This window comes from Canis lupus, chromosome 12 (assembly GCF_048164855.1).
Source record: "Canis lupus baileyi chromosome 12, mCanLup2.hap1, whole genome shotgun sequence".
NCBI lineage: Eukaryota > Metazoa > Chordata > Mammalia > Carnivora > Canidae > Canis > Canis lupus.
In genome coordinates, this window is record NC_132849.1 from 24,051,140 (window position 1) to 24,070,122 (window position 18,983).

An 18,983-nucleotide genomic window follows, 5' to 3' on the forward strand; every position below is an offset into this window, starting at 1 on the left:
CTCAGCTTTGCCCTATACTTTCTTTGTCATCCTTCAAAGGCTTCTGACGAAAAGTCTGGGAGGCTTACAAAAGATGCTTCTTGGTGGATCGGATCCTGAGCTGTCAATTTTGTCTCTTTAGCTCACGAATCTATAAAATCTCTGCTCAGCCTCTCAGTCTCTCAGTCACAACTTGTGTATCAACAAATATCAAGAAGTAAGAGTACCATGGAGTAGCAGACTCACTTGCCTGTACAGCCCTTTTTAGAGGGCTCTTATGTCCCATAAGTTCTAGTACTGTGATAGCTTCTTAATTCCTTTGATCAAATTCCGTTTTTTCTATGTACTATGTGTGTGAAGATTGAATTGCACCAAGCTTATCTGCCATATCCAGAGGTAGAAATAAGGCCTCCTCTTTTCAGTCTATAGCTGTTCTATCCTGCTATTGTGACTGGCTTTCCCACTTCTCAAGTCACACATGTCCTGTCTTCTCTGGTCTATGCAGTTGCAAAATATAGTCTTACTGTATGAGGTGTGGGAATACAAGGACCCAGGGAATATAAGTGATACTTACAAAACACTCAACTCTTACCCTTCACTATATTATGTATAGAACCCGATAGTTCCAAAGCCTTGCAGGTTGTGTATAGTTTGAGTTGGAGTACGTGTTTCTCTTTCCTTTGGAGAAGCTTTGTTTTGTTTTTTCTCTTTCAGTTGCTATGTTGGTTCTAGCTCCTCTTGCCTTTTCATCTCAATATATTGTAATTCAGGTTTAGGGATATCTCCAAGTCTCATTCAAGGTGAAGCATGTGTTTCTATTGTTCACTGGCCTTGTATCTCAGTAATTGTCAAGGTCAGAAGTAACTAAAAGGGATTTTTTTGCCTAGTTTAACAGTGGAATGCCCAAAACATGCTGTGCCTATCCATATACATGAATAAAAGACTAAGAAGATGGGTTTTCCTTTGCGTATAAGAAGTCTTCTTTCTTCCACGAGTAAGTCTATTACCTGAATGTGATTACCGACCATGAATTCTGTCTTTTGTGAGTTGGACCTAAGAAGATGTAACAACTAAATATAATGTGTTATCCTGGATGCAATACTGTAACAGAAAAATGACATTAGATAAAAAATACAGGAATCTTAAATCATGTACTTTAGTTAATAATAATACATAAATATTGGTTCACTAAATGTAATAAATGTATCATACCAATGTGAGATATTAGTAATAGGATAAACTGGGTGAAGGGGCATAAAGACTCAGTACTACCTTTTCAATTTTTCTGCATATTAAAAACTGTTCTTAGAAATAAAACCTATTTTGTAGATGTAGGCAAAAGATATAAACATTTTACTCAAAAGAATATATGGATAGCAATTAAGCACCTGAAAAGATACTCAATATCCGGTTATTAGGAAAATGCAAATTAAAATAATAATAAGATACTGTGTACCAATTAGGATGGCAAAGAGAGAGAGAGAGAAATAAAGAGGAGAAAAAAGGGAAAGAAAAAAACCTGACAGTAGCAAAAACTGGGGAGTTAGTGGAGCAATTGGAAATTTCATACATTTATAGAGAAAAGACAAAACAACACAGCCAATATGGCTGTTTGCAGTTTCCTATAAAATTAAAAATGCATTTACCATATGATCCAGCAATGAATCCTAGCTATTGACCCAAAATATATGAAAACTTTGTTCACACGGAAACATATATGTGAGTGTTCATAGCAGCTTTGTACATAATTGGTAAAAATTAAATCCAACCCAAATGCCCTTCAATTGGTAATAGATGAATAACACTATGTCTTTATGAAGAAACACTACTCAGCAGTAGAAGGAAGTTACTATTGATACGCACGTCAACATGGGTGAATCTTAAATGCATTACACTAAATAAGACAACTCCAAAGACTACATACCGTGGAGAGAGATTGACTATCAAGGAACATCACAAGATAATTTTTGGCCGGTGGAAGAACAGTGCTATATCTTGATTGTGTGGTGGTAATTGTATAATTCTAAGCATTTGCCAAAATTTATAGAACTATATACCAAGAAGAGTATTTACATTATGTAAATTAAAAACTAAAAAATAAGGAAAATAGAACATTGGAGTTTTGCATTTCTCATAAAAGCTCTCATTTGTTCCGTTCAAAAATGAGCACAATTTAGAAATAGAATGATCCTGATACGAATAAATAAATAAGCCTCTGAATACATTTCTTTGCAATGTAACACTCTTTCCTCTTCTTTCTAACATAGTGATGGACTGTGTATATATTATTAACTTTTAACATTGTATATTTTATTAATTTACTCTTTTATTTAATATTTGGACTTTTAAAAATTCATAGAACAACTACCTCTTATTGATGTTCCTATTCTTAGGCAAATTAAAAATCTTTTTAAACAGAAGAAATCTTGTAAATGCTCTATTCAATTTATTTACTGACTTATGCAAGTTTAAGTACATTCTACTCTGACACTCATGAGGCTGTGCTCACATTAAAACATGTTGGAGTTAATACTACATTGTGCTCATTTTCCTCTTTCTTATTTCTTCTACAAATATTTCTCCTAAGCTGATGTAGAAACAATATTTAATGTCTTTTTCTTTCAGAAAAATAATAGTAATTGGCTATCCCAATCCTGCAAATTGTGCCATTGACAACTTCTCTGAATTTCAATCCCTTTCCAAATGCAAAACCTTGAAAATCCAATTAGAGCTAGAGATTATGCTACATTGATCTCAATTATGAGAGGTAAAACTTTAATCAGACTTTTAAATTAACCAGAAAATGAGACCTAGTGAACTTAGAAATCACTCAGTTTATCAAGGAAGATAGAGATTTATTACTAATCTACCTATTTCTAATTGTTGGAAGATGATTGGGATGGCCCACAAGGACCCTAATTGATTCTTAGATTCTGTGCTTGGTCCTAAGGAACTCTCTTCCTTCTTAGCTGCTTATCCAGATTCTAGAATTCTCAGGGGAACTGTAGGTACATCTAGAGTATGTGCTAGTTTCTATTGGATGTTGGCCCTGTGCCAGAGGTGGCTAGTCATTTGGAACACTTCTTCCCTCTTTTTCCTTATCAAGTGAACTCAAATTTTAGGTAGTTCCCTAGCATCCTGACATAAAGACTGCATTTCCCTGTCTCCTTCATAGTTAGTCATGGACTAAGGACTAATTTATAATAATGAAATGTAAGTAAGATTCCACAGGGAAGCAGTTTTCAAAAGACTGTCAAGGCCTTTCTCTATCCTTTCTCCTTCCTGATGGCTGGATTCAGGACTACAGCTCATAAAGCCATCAGGGACTATAAGTAGGAAGCCCAAGCAAAAGATGACAGGCCAATAAAGTAACTGTTCAGCAAACTTTTTCTGTAAAAGTCCAGATATTTTTGTCTCTCTCTTCAGTTGTGCTGTATAATACCCAGCTCCCTATAGAGAATACATAAATGAATGGGAATGGCTACATACCAATAAGATATAATTTATCTGCAACTCCAGACAATAGTTTGTTGACCTCTGAAATAGAAGAAGCCTGATTGCTAAAATGGTAGAAATATTTTTTAAGCCCTGGACTTACCTCAGTACTTTCTTCAGCTGTGTGGAATTTGGCAGTTCCTCAAAAAGTGAAACATAGAATTACTACATTACCCAGCAATTCTACTTCCAGGTATATACTCAAAAGAATTGAAAACAGGGAGTCAAACACAATGTACACACTGATGTCCATCAAGTATATTAATAGATAAGTAAAATGTGATATAACATACAATGGAATATTATCCAACCATAAAAGAAATGAAGTACTGATACATGCTACCATGTGGATTAACCTTTAAAACATTAAGTGAGAGAAGCTAGATACAAAAGGTCATATGTTATAGAATTCCTTTCATATGAAATGCCCAGAGTAGGTAAATCCATAGAAACCAAAAGCAGATTCGTGGTTACTAGGGGTTGGAGAGAGGAGGGAATGGAGATTAAGTATTTCATGGATATGGAGCATGGGTTTGGAGTGAAAGAAATGTTTTGGCACTAGAGAGAGGTGGTGGTTGAGTAACATGGTGAATGTATAAACTCCACAGATTTTTTTTTCACTTTAACTTTAGTTTAAAAACCTTAAAATTACTTTAATTCACTGTAAAGTAAACCATTTTAAATGGTTAATTTAATGTAGTGTGAATTTTACTTCAGTTAAAAAAATAAAACAAAAAAGAATGAATCCTAATTAACATGCTTCTCTTTATTTGCATGGCCAGTAAGTGTTCTCATATCAGAGTTGCTTAATTATGTTTAGTTAATTAAAACCACACTGTTTCATGTAACTATGTTTTGTGCCCATTGTTTCCTGGCTCTGCAACATCTTACCTACCAGGTATGCTTAGAACATATCTGTTCTTTACTATCCAGCTCAACAATGACTAATGTCATACACATGCTTTTAACAAATATAACCTTCTTTCTTTGGGTAAAATTATATGGTTCCTCCTTGTCACATTGTGCTGTCATTACCTGGTAACATGATCTCTCTACAGGAAACTGGAGGACCACACTAGCAAGAAAGATGGATTTATAAATCTATATGTTGCTGGCATCTGTGGTTGCTGGATTATAGTAGTAGCTGGATAATATCTGCTGAACTGATGGCTGAAGCCATGCACCCAAGCACCTTTTTAATGTTTTTTTATGGACTAAATTTGTTACGGACATAAAAAGAAATCTGGGTGCTTGCAGTTGGTGTTAGGATTGGTCTGAGAAAAGGCCCTAAAATCGAATTCTATAGCAGTCCAGTTGACAAGGAAACCCTCTATCCAGTGGTAAGTCCACTACAAGTATCCTATAGCTAGTTAAAAATTGTCAAAATTTCCAAAGTGATTGGAGTGTTCAGAGAAAGTAGTCTGTTGCAGTGTACATTAGATGTGGTGGAGAAAGACAATGAAAGTCTGAGGGGATCTTTCACAGATTTAATGCTAGATGTGGAAGTCAAAAGGATTTTTAGGCAGAACATAAAGAACTTCATAATCTGAAATCAGGGGGCAGAAAGAACTGAGACCTTGAGCTGAATTATAAGGGCAAGAGAGCACCAGAGAAGACTGAACTATGCTCTCTGACAAGTCTGATATGCAACAGTCAGGACTATGGCTGGTTAGGAGTAGAACCCCAAGACTCAAGCGGGTGGGAAAACATCTGGGTTGATGCACTCAAGAACCATGTGATTCACCTGAACCCCCAGAACACTTCTGTAGTGTCTCATTTATTCCTGCCAAAGACTAGATCCCTCTTACATGAAGATAAAGAGCATGTACACCCCTTATTATAAAACCCCACCTCCCCTCTGGCCTCCAGATGGAAACTTAACTTAGATAACATCCAGACCCAGTTGGAGAAGTTCTATACTTGCTTATACTTACTTACTTCCTTTCCTTTAGCAAAGGAGGAAACTGCCTCCTGAATGAGCTATAGGAACTAGTTAGTAAGTACTGATGAGACCCAAGAGAGGATGCGTGGGACTGGGTCCAGAGAGTGATGGATCAGAAGAAGTGGAACATGAAGTAGGTTAAGTGAGAGACTGTTGACATGGGAACATGGTGTTATGATATAAATTTAACATCCTAATAAGAACCCTGAGAGTGGGTGACTAAAGTGTTAATACTGTTTTTGGAAACCCACTGTCAGAGAAGGGGTAATTCTAGGACCACTGTGATCAAAGATGGAAGAAGAGATTAAGAGGCTCAGAAAAGTGATGTGCTAGACTAACAACCCTACATGTGGCCAGAAAACCCACCAATGTGAGAGAACAAAAGAGACTCCATTTGCTAAAGTGGCAAGATTACACTGCTAGGACACCAGCATCAATGAGAAGCTCAGCAGTGATGGTCCTCTGTAAGCCAGGGCTGATGTCAGGAGATGCAGTTACAGAAATGGACTCATTGATGACAATGGGAATGAGAGATTTCCATGATAATAGAAGCCAGATGGCAGTCTTAATCATCACTACAAAATCTCTGGCATTCAAGATAATTGCATTTTGAGAGAAGTCCAAACTTGGCTCAAAGAGGCTATTGATTTCTCATTCCCCAAGGTGCCAAACTGACACCAACAAAAAGTGTTGTGATAGAAATATTTCATTCTGTTTAAGGGTAAGTCTCCCCATTGGCCCATCTCAGATGTGACTGTGGAGAATAATAGACATTAGATATCCTCACTGAAGGCCTACTAAGATTCTCACAGTGGACTCTGCCTCTCCACCAAAACAGGGACTCTCCTTGTTTATAGCTCTCTAAGGATATGGTGTATGTTATAGATTGTTAAACTCTTCACCCTTTTTCTATTTTTTCCCCCTTTTTAATCATGATTGCTTTTATTTCCCTTCTGGTCTAGACAAAGGAAAATGAACAATGTGTACCACTTAAAGGTCTTGGACTTGGAGCACAGAAATTGATATAGTCTCGTTGAAAAAATAAGGTGAGTAGACTTTTAGTGGTATGTGAAGTAATTATGTCATGTTAAATGTGTTATTTTCTTTTAAGATTTTATTTATTTATTTATTTGAGAGAGAGAGAGAGCAGAGCAGGAGAGAAAGCAATTGGTGGGGGGTGGGCAGAGGCAGAGGGAGAAGGAGAGAAGGAGAAGCCGACTCCCTGCTTAGCAGGGAGCCCAACTTGGGGCTTGATTCCAAGACCCTGAGATCAAGACCTGAGCCAAAGGTAGACGCTTATCCAACTGAACTACCCAGGCACCCCAAAGGTGTTGTTTTTAAATGTGTCTTCAGGAAACATGGACTTGTAATCTTTGTGTTACCAAGGCATGGAATGTAGCGGAAACTTACTGTCTTCTGTCTAGTAGGCTTTCTACCTTCTTCTAATAACAGTGTCTTGATTTTCCTGCATAATGACCATGACCTCACTTTCATTTCCCGGGTAGTGGATGAGTACCTCCTGTTCCCTTACCAAAAGCTGTGTGTGACAGAGACTTGACTGTTCTTTCTGTGTATATTCTGAGTATGTGACCTGAATGAAAATATAGGACACCAGTCAAGGTTTGTTTTTTACTGGGTTCATTAGGGAAATTGCCTTTAAACTGTGGTTGCTGAGGAGCATCATTTGAGACTGCATAAAAATGAAAATTGTAAGACAAAGCCTAGAGAAGGAGAGATGAGAAGCTCTCTATCCTTAAGGCATTATTTGAGCATCTAGACCCATCTGTGACAGCAGTTAGTCTTCTCTTGCCTTAAAAGTAAGGCTAGCCAATAAATTTTCTATTTAGTTTAAACTGTTTTGTGATGGATTACAATAAATTGCAAGCAGGATCTTGACTTTATGCTATCTCATCTTTATTTCTTATATACTCCAAATATTTCAATCATATTGAATACATGTACAAGATAGTTCTGAGAGTACTTCATTTTTTAGAGATTTTCCTGCATTTATTAGAGTCAACATCCTGCTCTTTGAATAAAAATTCTTTTCCTTCCCATACGCTCCTTTCACTTTCCTCTTGCTCTCCCACTCTGTCTCACTTCCCCAAATGATCTTTAATTGTGTAAACCTTTCCTGAGCAAATAAGATGGCTAAATTCTCCTGGGATGTCCTCCCTTTCCATTTGATTGCTATAAAAATGCTCTTCTCACACCTCAAAGAGGTGGGCTGGTTGACAGAAATTTAAATAAGCAATTCAGTGATCCAGTAACCTAAGGGAAGTTAGGAGTGAGCCAGGTCCTTGGTAATGCCAGGAATAACACTTTCTACTACAGTTCCTTCTCTGTCTTTGAGTTTAAAACTTCACTAAAGGCCAAATATCTGTATCCAACTTTGGATTTGAGCTCTGCTGTATGCCAGACACATATTTTGGCAATGCCAAGAGATTCCCATTGTGCTGCCCAGCTGTCCAGTTACTATTTTCAGGTACGTTGACTGGTCTCTACTTCTTTCACTCACCCCAGGAAACCTCAGTTCTTCCAGCACTGTTACTCACTAATGTTGCTAAGCTGTTGCCACATAGACATGTTCAAGTAGTAGGATCTACGCTTATACTTCCCTGCCTGTGTCTTCAGTTCTTATCCTCTGATTTTGAAGAGTGTGCCAAATGGGACCCTTTCCTTTAACAAATTCCTGGTAATCCTATGTTTATGTCAATGTCAGCTCTTGAAATCTTCTTTCAATAGTGTCCCATTAACATTGTATTTAATATAGGAAATGCTTCAAAAATATGTTGTGTGTGAAAAGCATCTTTCCTTAATCTAATTCTTAACACAATTTCAGGACACCTCTTCTCCATTTAGAAATTTGTTTTTTCAATTTGGTAGGTGAAGCCACTGGGTGTGTATATTTTGAAACTTGTGTTCATGTTCATGTCATACCTAGAAGTTTCAATTCACAAACAAAAAAGTACTGAGCACTAAGGAAGAACACCAAAATTTTCTGAATTTACTCATTTTTGATAATTCAGAATGATCTTTATTCAATTGGCCACCCTGGTCTGTTATTTAAATTGCCTCTCTGATTTAGGCTTTGACTTTTAATCTTGTTGAAATAATGTTGGTCTTGGTTCAACTTGCCTACAAACTGTTATTACTTTCTCCAAATTCTTTCTGATACAAAATTGTGTCATAATGTCTCTGAAAAAATAGCTTCCATAAATTTACCTTTCCTCAATACAAATTATTTGATTCAGTGATTTCCTCTTACCTGTAGAATAAAAGCCTGTTCAAAATATTGTATTAACTTCCCTAACCTCTTTTAAGTTTTTTATGAAATAAAATGCTTAAAATATTGCAAAATTTTATCCTTACAATGATCTTAAAAGAGAAGAGGTAGATTTGGTATGCTGAAATCCCAGGTGGAATTTGGATGCTTAAAAACTCCACAGAATATATCCAACTTTCTCCCAGTGGGTTGTGTTATCTATACAAACTATCTCTTAGAATCTTGATCCTAAGCTTTTGAGAATAACAATATTTTATTTACTCTTCAATTTCCTCAGCTGCAAAATGTCACAACATTCCCTTTCTGTCAATTGCTCTCTTCCTTCAACACTCAACAATCAGTTTAAGATTCTACTACTTTGTGAAAGCTTTGATTCTCCACCCCAAGAAGGTTTGAAGGATCTGTTTATCCCTCTCTTTTCACATAACACTCTGTCTTTAATTTCATCACACTATGTATCACATTGTAGAATTATCATTGACTTACTTGCCTGGCTTTCCCACCATGACTCAATGCAGGGAATATGTCTTTTATCTGTGTCCATTCAAAATATTAGAGTTCCTGGTAATGGCCTATGTTGAATGAAGACCAAAAGAAAGAAATTAAGTAATCGTCTTGTTTTTGCAATCTGATAAAGTGAGACTTAATGAAAGTGAGTCTATTTTTTTAATTTTTTTTAAAAAGAGTTTAAAGAAAAAACTATAATTTTAAAATATACTGAAAGAAGTTTAAATCTTGGCATAGTCTCTATTATATTCCTTTTTTCCTTTGTTTAAAATATTATTTATTTGAGTGAGTTGGAAGAGGGGCAGAGGGACAAAATCTTCAATTAAATTTTCCACTGCTAATGGAGCCTGACCCTGGGCTTGATTTCATGATACAAAAGACCATGACCTGAGCCAAAAACAGGAGTCAGATATTTAACCAACTGAGCCACCCAGGTGCCCTGCCTCTATTAGATTCTTGACTATTGAACAATATTGAACCAGAGGCTCATCTAAACTGAAAGAAAGAACACATGATCATGGGAAAGGTAAAGAGTATACATGCAGACAGGCCCACGGACAAAAAGAAATTTACATTAATTCCAGGACAGAGAGCTCTATCAGAAATGGAACTGTGTACAGTGGTGTTTCTTTTTTAATGCTGGACCAATATCCAAAAAAGCAGTAATAGAAGTGGAAATTATTTGTTTGTAGCCACAGAGGACTGGGACGTGCCAAAGACAACATAGCTAACAGAGACAAATGTGAAGTACCTAATTATTATTTAATGTACATTCTTCTCACTTGTACAAAGAGGTGAAGCAGCATTATCTGCAATCAGCTCAGGAACAATGACAGCTTGGCACAAGTGAACCTAATCAGCTAGAGATGATGATGATACAGTGATTCTCAGGCAACTCTAAGAGCTCAGGAGGGAAGGAGAAAAGAAGCCTCATGAAACTGATCGGGGACTTGGCAGTGAAATCATGATGGTAGAGGAGAATCAGATCAGTGTGAGGTAGAAAGGCCAGTGACTCTCAAAGAAATAAAAAGAAAGGCTAAGGATAAAAGAAGTAAATTAGTTTGCACCCTGAGATTTAGAGTTCAAAGAACATTGGCTCAGGCACTGGTTAACTAGGTTTTTAGTTGCAGTTGTATCACTAACATCACCTGTGATTTTGATAAATAAGTGGCCTTCTTTGCACTTGGGTATTTAGATCTGTAAAATGAAATGTTTGACTCGATGACTCCACAGATTCCCCTAAACCTTAATTACATGATGGTTTTCCTTGTCTGACTATTCCTTGGAGACATGAAACTATGATTTTCCTGATTTCTGTAGGTTCTACACCCAACTGCAATTTCTGACATATAGTTAGTGGTGAATAGGGGTTATCAAGTAGGAAATATCACAAATAATTACTTTTATTCTCTATATTTGAAAGTTAATAGCCATTAGGTTAGATGTATAACTGCCCCTGTATTTAATATGGTTTGAAGGGAAATAGGAAAGCCCACCTCCTCCAACTAAGAGCTCAGAGGGTCTGTGCTTTGAGAAGCTGGAGCTGGGAGAGCTTTTCTGGAAATTTTTTAAACTAATAACTATATAAAGAAACCTATGTTTACTGCCCTAGCACTCTTTGGTTGGTAGACATTTGTTTACCTCTGTTAACTCTGGCTGTTAACATATATTGTTTCAGGATAGATTTGTAAAGCAATACTGCTTCTTGCTAGTTATGTCTATACAAGGCTAGGAAAGCACTAGAAAAGGGAAAAGAAACCACTTCCCACCCCACCCTCTGAGCCTGAGAAGTAGCCTAATCCTATTGTTATTAAAGAGTCCAAAATTGGTTCTGTATCCTTTTATGCCTATTAATAATATGGTGTTCTGAGTCTCATTCTGCAGTTGTTTTGCAATTGTCAGGGGTGCTTTACTGCAATACCATCCAAATATTAGCATAGCTTCATGCGAACTTTAAAGTTTTAGTATTGCTATTACCTTAATGTTTGAATGTAATAAAAAATACCATGCATAACGCCTAATACTTAGTAAGCACTCAATAATTATTATTATGAAGGAATATATAATTGTCAAGATTTTTTTAAAGGGAAATGAAATCTCGTAGAAATTGAGATATACTTCATGCAACTAACATTTTCACTTTCCCAAAATGTACTATATTTGCATAAGTGGTTTTATTACAAAATATTATACAAAATGAAGAATGTCCTTCAAGTGTCTTGACAGAATTTTATCAACAATTTTTACTATGTCAATATTTTGTGAGTAAAAGTTATATCTGTTACAAAGCATAAATTAAAACCCATCTCTTTATTACTCAGCCACATAGTAAATTTCAGATTGAATTCCGCACAAGACCAGGCAAATGAACTTAAGTCCATCCTTCTTCCCAGTTCTATAAATCAGGCCCCTTCTTCCATAGGAAGGCAGGAGGAGGAATTTGAAGTCATCTCTGTTGGTGGAAAAGGGGATGATCCTGGTGCTTGTGCATGATTCTTTATAGGGGCCTCTTTGCTACTTTACTGGCTTTTTCTAGTATACCCTACACAGAATTGCAAAATTAATCTTCCCAAACACAGTCCAGGTCATGAGACTTTCTGTTCAAAATTTTCAACAGCTCTTTAGAGCTGATAGCAATAGACTTTTAACTCATGGGTTTAAAGACTGACTTCAAGTTGACTATCCTCTAGGGTCTGTTCATCCCACCAGTGACTTGGCACACAATTACTTCTGTGTTTATCTCATTGTTTAGTCTCCACTGAAACACTTCTAGGGTCAAGAAATCTACTACCTACTCTGTTTACACTCTGTTCTGTTTCTTAGAGTTTCCTTTTTATTATAAAATCTGTCTCCTTGCTACTGCTGGAGAGCCACACACACAAAATAAATACAACTATTTTCTCATATACAATAGATCGATATTTTGGGCCCCACAGACCTTCTAAACCTCATATATCCTTTTAATTCAGACACTTCTCCAGCCAATTTCTACTTTTTTTTAAATTTATCTATTTCTTTTAGACAGAAAGAGAGAGTGCAACAGGAAGGGTGGGGAGAGGGAGAGAGAATCCCAAGAAGACTTTGCACTGAGTGTGGAGCCTGACATAGGGCTGTTCCCATGATCCTGAGATCAGCACCTGAGCTGAAACCAAGAGTACCATGCTCAACCGACTGTGCTCCTAAGGCCAATTTCTACTTCTGCTGTTCTTAGCCACACTTCAGATCTCACTCTCATGTGGTGCTTTCCATAATCCTTTGGTTCCTTCTCACACAGAGAAGCACTTTTCCCCCATCTGCATCCTGTCAATAGAAAACTACACATTATTGACCTCTTTCCTGTGTTGCTTATTATAACTTTACTTTTAGGGATGCCTGGGTGGCTCAGTCAGTTGAGCAGCCAGCTCTTGATTTTGATTCAGGTCATGATTTCAGGGTCTGGGATCAAGGCCTGCCTCAGCTGTGTGCTCAGCAGCAAGTCTGCTTGAAGATTCTCTCCCTCTCCCTCTTCCTCTGCCCCTTCCTCCACTCACTCACACACACACTCTCTCTCTCAAATAAATAAATAAATCTTTTATGAAAAAGAAATATTTTACAAAATTTGATCCATACAACAATATTCTCACTAGTTGTTTCTAGGGGTACATTCGGGGAGGAAGATACATAAAGCAATAAACATTCATTTCCTATGCATAATATGGATACTAGTTACACAGAAGCCTCAGAGTACTCAGATAAGTTTCGATTTGTGAATTTTCAAGGGTAGATGAGAAATATGCCATGTATTTTTTCTAAACTAATTTGACCATAGAACTCTGGGTTTCATAAGTTTAGATTTCTTATGGCAGGTTCTTTGGGATATGTTGACTAATAGTTATTTATAACAATATCTCATCTCTCTTACTGGAATAGGATGTTCTTAATGGCCCTGTGTGCATCTCATATATCTTTGCTACTGCCACAGTCACTTCCACACTGCCAAGTACTTGGTTGGTATCAAAAATAGTTGAATAATCAAGTGAATTGGTGAATTAATAGGCTACAGAAGAGTTTTTCATCCTTGTTGGGTTCTTAGAGAGATATGATACTTCCTTTGTTTCTTGTTATAAAATTGTTTATGGAAGAAAACTAATCTTTCTCTTTTCGATGTTATCTTCCTTTGCTGTTTTCTTCTTGTCTTTTCATTCTCATTGAATTTTTTCTTATTTATCACCCTTTTGGATATAATATTTGAGTACCTGCTATGTGCCAAAAGATGCACTACATGTTCTACATGAATCGTAACCCCTCAGTAGCCTCAACAATTCTATGACATAGGGATTATTATCCTAATTTAAAGATGAGACAATTAGAGTCACAGAAATTAAGTGAATTCTTTAAGGTATTAAAACTGACCAGAATCCAACCATAGGATATCTGAGTTCATATCTCATACACCTTTCTGCCAAACCATTCCCTTGAAATATGTAATTATTCCTTCTTTTTGTGAGTACAGAACATACAGAAGACCTGACTACCTAATAAAATGTAAGATTGATGCCTTCACATATGCAAATGATGGAATTCTGGGCCTTCAAACAATGATTAAGTGAATTCAAAGCTTCTACAGAGTTATTCAGTCCAACCTCTTCCTAAATGTATTTTTTATCTCATACTTTCCCCAGAGACTAGATTCCAAGTCATGCAGAATCATGTGAAATCATGTGGATAAAGAAATTTGCCCACTATATTAGTGTCAGACATTCCTGGATAAATGGTAAGCACTTTAGGCAGCTTCATGGCATCTGTTACAAGATGGGCTTTTCAGTTAAGTACAGATTTCTTGTTAGAAATTAGTTGGTGAAACTCTTGACAGTATTTATTTGAAATCTTATGAGTAGCCTATTAGCCCAACATTACAGATATCAATTATGTATCATTTGCTTTTACAAAAACTTTTTATGTCCATTTATAATACCAGTTCTCATATTTGGAAATTGAATCCCAGAATAGTGGTCAAAAGTGCTAGAGCTAATAACAGAACAATTGAAGTAATACAGAATAATTTTCCAACTTTATAGACCTGCTCTCTCCAGAATGGATAGGAGTTACAGGAATGGAAAGGAAATGATTGCTTTATGCTTTTGATTGAAGAAAATTAAGTTTTCTTGTCAATACCTCTCCCGATATTAATAAAATGTTCTATACTTCATCATAGTTGATTTACTATAATTTATATCAACACCTCAGAATTCATACCACCTATAACAAGAAAGCTGTTTGAGGTTTGAGGAGAATAAAAGATAGAGTGGTTTCATTATACAAGCCAATTATCCTGGTCCTAGGCTATTCCTTCAACACAAACACCCATGTTTTCTACCTCTGTCTACAACAGAATAGTTTAGAGGATAGCACTTGGCCCAAAAGTGACCAGTTGATAGGCTAACCCATAAAATATGATATTGTTTGAAGTGAAAGTTTTGCTCAATAGGCAAGCTAATGGCTAAGAAACAAAATATTTATTTCTTGTTTATTTCTCTTCACCTGTTTAAATGTTAGTTACCATATCAGGTATACCTTGACAGCAACAACCATTTTATAAAATTTAAAGCTTATTTTGATAGTATTGGACCCAACACACTAACACTTGGATAGATAAAAATCAGAACTCTTACAGGGATGCCTGGGTGGCTCATTGGTTGAGCATCTGCCTTAGGCTCAGATTTTGGTCCTGGGGTCCTGGGATCAAGTCCTGCATTGGGCTCCTCACAGGGAGCCTGCTTCTCCCTCTGCCTATGTCTCTGCCTCTCTCTGTGTGTCTCTCATGAATAAATAAATAAAATCTTAAAAAAAAAGAACTCTTCACTTCTCACAACTCAAATGACAAAAGACCATCAGGCAGGGCCACAGGGGTTTGCACCCAGGGATGGGGTAATGGCAAGTTGGAGTACAATTTGTATGGCCAAATGAATGTGGTTAGCTAAGTTCCTCGGGCTTCCTGTGCATTGTCTAATTTGAATAATCTGATGAACTCTGGATAATGGAGCTGTCCCTAATTGTCCAGTGCCCAGCCCTAGAGTTCTTAGGATGGCTGCATATTAGGCCCAAAGTGTGAGAACTTTTTATTTAAAGCATTTATTTCCTGCTCATGCCATTGTTTTTGCATCATATCTGCCAAAATCTCACTGGTCCAAGTTACACAGCCAAACCCAAAGTCAGAGAGTCAAAAAATACACACTTTGCCTCTGGTGGGAGTAACTGAAAAATCACATGGCAAGTTTGGAAACAAGGAGGGAGTGAGGATTTGGGAACCATAATTCCATCTGCCACAGATGATGAAGACAGAAGTGGGAGGGAATGACATTGAAGACAGAATTGGTAGTTGGAGACAAGGATGAGGGCAGGAGTAGAGAGATGCGGAAATTCACCAGATGGTGTTTACTCAGAAGCACCCAGGGAATACTTTAGAGTCTACTGAGGAGGTAACAAAGTAATGTACTCCCCAGGAACTGAATCTTCTTCATGACCTTCCAAACCTGGGCCTCCTCATGCCCTGTCCTACTTAAAACTTGACATTATAATTTTTCTTGGGTATCCTGAGGAATGCTCTCAAACACAGCCTTCCTGTTTCCATATTTCTAACTGTATCTTTGCTTAGTAAGTGTATGGTCTTTTTGGTATCGAGTTGTATAAGTTCTTTATATTTGTATATTAACCTTTTATTGGATACATCATTTTCAAATATCTTCTCTCATTCAGTTGGTTATCTTTTTGTTTTCTTGATGTTTTCCTTTGCTATGCAAAAGTTTTGCATTTTGGTGTCCTTTCAACAGTTGAATTTTGCTTTCGTTTCCCTTGCCTGAGAAGACATATCTAGAAAAATGTTTCTACAGCTGATGTCAAAGAAATTACCGCCTCCATTTTCTTCTAGAAGTTTTATGGTTTCAAGTCTCATATAGAGGTCTTTAATCTGTGATGCACCTACAGTGTATAATGCTAAATGAAATAAGTCAATCAGAGAAAGACAAATATCATATGATTTCACTTATATGGAATTTAAGAAACAAAACAAAAAATGAGACAAATGAAAACCAGACTCTTAAATACAGAGAACAAACTGGTGGTTGCTGGAGGGGAAGTGAGTGTGAGAGAGGTAAAATAAATAAAAGGGATCAAGAATACCCTTATCTTGATGAGCACTAAGTAATGTATAGAATGTTGAATCATTATGTTGTACACTTGAAACTAATATAACACTCTATGTAATTATATTTCAATTTTTAAAAAGAGAGCATGGATGACTCAACCTTGAGATTCTACATTTGAGCTGATATTTCAAGTCTCACTTTTGAGTAAAGAGGAAGATGGAATAGACACAAGAATGCTTTACAGGGCCCTTTTTTTCTATCTTGTTTTTTGTATTCTCTCTTTGTTATTCTACTTCCTGTCAATCATCACTGCTAGTCTTTCCCCCTCCTTCCTGCCAATTTAGTCTTCTCTATTCTCACCACTTCTTTCTCCCACTTTAATTTTCCAGGTCATTCTTTACCTCTTTCCCTATCTTTCCCTATGTTTTTGCCTCCATTCTAGGTCACTTCCAGGTAGCTTTTTTTCCAGTCTCACTCGTTTTATCTTAACTTGTCCCCTCTCCACTTCCAAAAGGGTCCCCTAAAAAGTTGTTCATAGGAGAAAACCTCAGAGTTGCTTTTAACTTTGCCATTTTCCATCATTATAAATGCTCTAAGGGGTTTTGGGGGGACAGCTCTTGTTCCTACAAAGTATGGACAGACTCTCTAGTCTCTGTACAATTTTGACCACTTATTGAGAGAAACGTATGTCCCTGCAGCTCCTGCCTAACCAGTGCAGGTCTGTCACCTGCAGCTACTGGAGGGAAAAGTTTAAATCAAGCAAACTTTGAAGTATGTGGCTGGGGAGAGAGGGTCAAAACAATCCTAATTTCCCAAGTGAGTGTTGGCATCATAGAAAAAAAGATAAAATAAAAGTGATTATGACCTGAATTGGTCTTCAGGGGCAGGTTACAGAGAATCACCATAGATACGAAAGAAAAAAATTAACCCTCACCACTGCTATGTGTTTTTTTTTTTTTTTTCCCAGGGGAACAGTATCTTCCTGTTACTGGCTGTCCTTGTGGAAAGAACAAACTTTTATTATTCCCTTGGACCAGGAACCTTTCATATTCAATCTCACAGGCAAACTACAGCTTTTTCTGCTATAACAGAGCCCTGTAATTACTGTTATTAATCTTAAAATCATGGGCTTTAATTCCAAAGACTTCTTGTAACTTGAAAGTCTTTCAAAACATAATGGTGCAAAAAAAAATAAATCACCCTTTCCAAGTGGCGTCTTTGCTTGGTAAATGCCAGCACTAAGAAGGATATAAACATATTCCCCAAACAGGTACCATAAACTGGGAAATGACACAGTGTCAACCATAAACATGTCTTTGCCACAGCCTTGCTTAAAAATGTTCTCACTCACGAACTTGAGAGAAGCCTTTCAAATTGTATTTCAAAAAGAAAATCAATAAACCTGCAGAAACTCTACTTGGCCAGAAAAGTTAAAGCCATGTCTACTGCATTTCCCAGTGGCATCCTTTCCCTCCTTTATCACCCCCATTTCTTTCCAGTCACTGCTCAATCACTGGGACGAGACAAGCACCCCTCAGTACCAATCAATACCATGCAAGCCTTCAATGAGAAAAGCAAACTCTTCTTCCTGAAGGATTTTACTTCCTGCCTGCCTGCTCTGCCCTGTGTTGAAGGCATTGTAATCCTTCATATATAAATGGCATATGTGTGTGTGTTTGTGTGTGTATATTACAAATACCCTCTAGAAGGAAAGAGACATTAAGCTGTTATCAACTGCTAATGTCACTTAGTAAATTAATTTATGTAATTAGAATTATCAAAGAACAGGATTGCTAAGGGAATAGGACAAGTAGCAGACAAATATTCAGGTTGGGGAGGCAAGGAATATATCTGGAATATGGGAGGTGACCCTGACACAGAAAGAGAACTGGGACTCACTGGGAGATAAGAACCCAGTGATTTGCTCCCAGAAAGTTTTCTCTCATTTTGGCCCATGATAGGCATCTTACCTGCCTGTCCTAGGACATCACTAAGCACCTGACTGCCTTAGCTGACTGCCTTGAATGGGATTCCTTGCTGTTTCAGGATGCATGATTTTTCTGTATCCTGAGTATGCCCATTATTCCACTCCTACTCAACAATAGGTATCCTTCACCCAAAGCTAGCAACCTTTCACAATGGATTGGGACAGTATGCATTCATGTCTTGAATGGGGCATTGTCATTGTAAATGACAGAGCAGAACTTTCAAGCTCTTCAAAGGAACCTGCTGTGTACTTACTGACTTTACTAGAAGACCTACCTCCTAATACTAAGGAAGGAATGATAAAATGCAGAAACAAGTATTGTATCTGTTGGTGATGGGGAAGGAAGGAAGGAAGCTATAAAAGCAGTAGTTTAGACCAGCTATTCTGGAAATTTGTTGATATACTGATATCTCAAAATTTCTTTTTTTTTCACTCTTAAAATTTTTTTATAAATTTATTTTTTATTAGTGTTCAATTTGCCAACATATAGAATAACACCCAGTGCTCATCCCATCAAGTGCCCCCCTCAGTGCCTGTCACCCAGTCACCCCCACCCCCCACTCACCTCCCTTTCTACCACCCCTAGTTCATTTCCCAGAGTAGGAGTCTCTCAAATTCTGTCTCCCTTTCTGATTTTTCCCACTCATTTTTTCTCCTTTCCCT

General features: G+C 37.1%; 1 long non-coding RNA gene across 1 annotated transcript; it reads left to right on the top strand.

Moving 5' to 3' along the window:
* Positions 1-6,177: 6,177 nt before the first annotated feature.
* LOC140600670 (uncharacterized) lies at positions 6,178-17,674 on the top strand. The gene is made up of 3 exons (XR_012003843.1): positions 6,178-6,290; positions 6,379-6,462; positions 17,301-17,674. It is a non-coding gene; the product is annotated as an uncharacterized lncRNA (long non-coding RNA).
* The last annotated feature ends 1,309 nt before the right edge of the window (positions 17,675-18,983 follow it).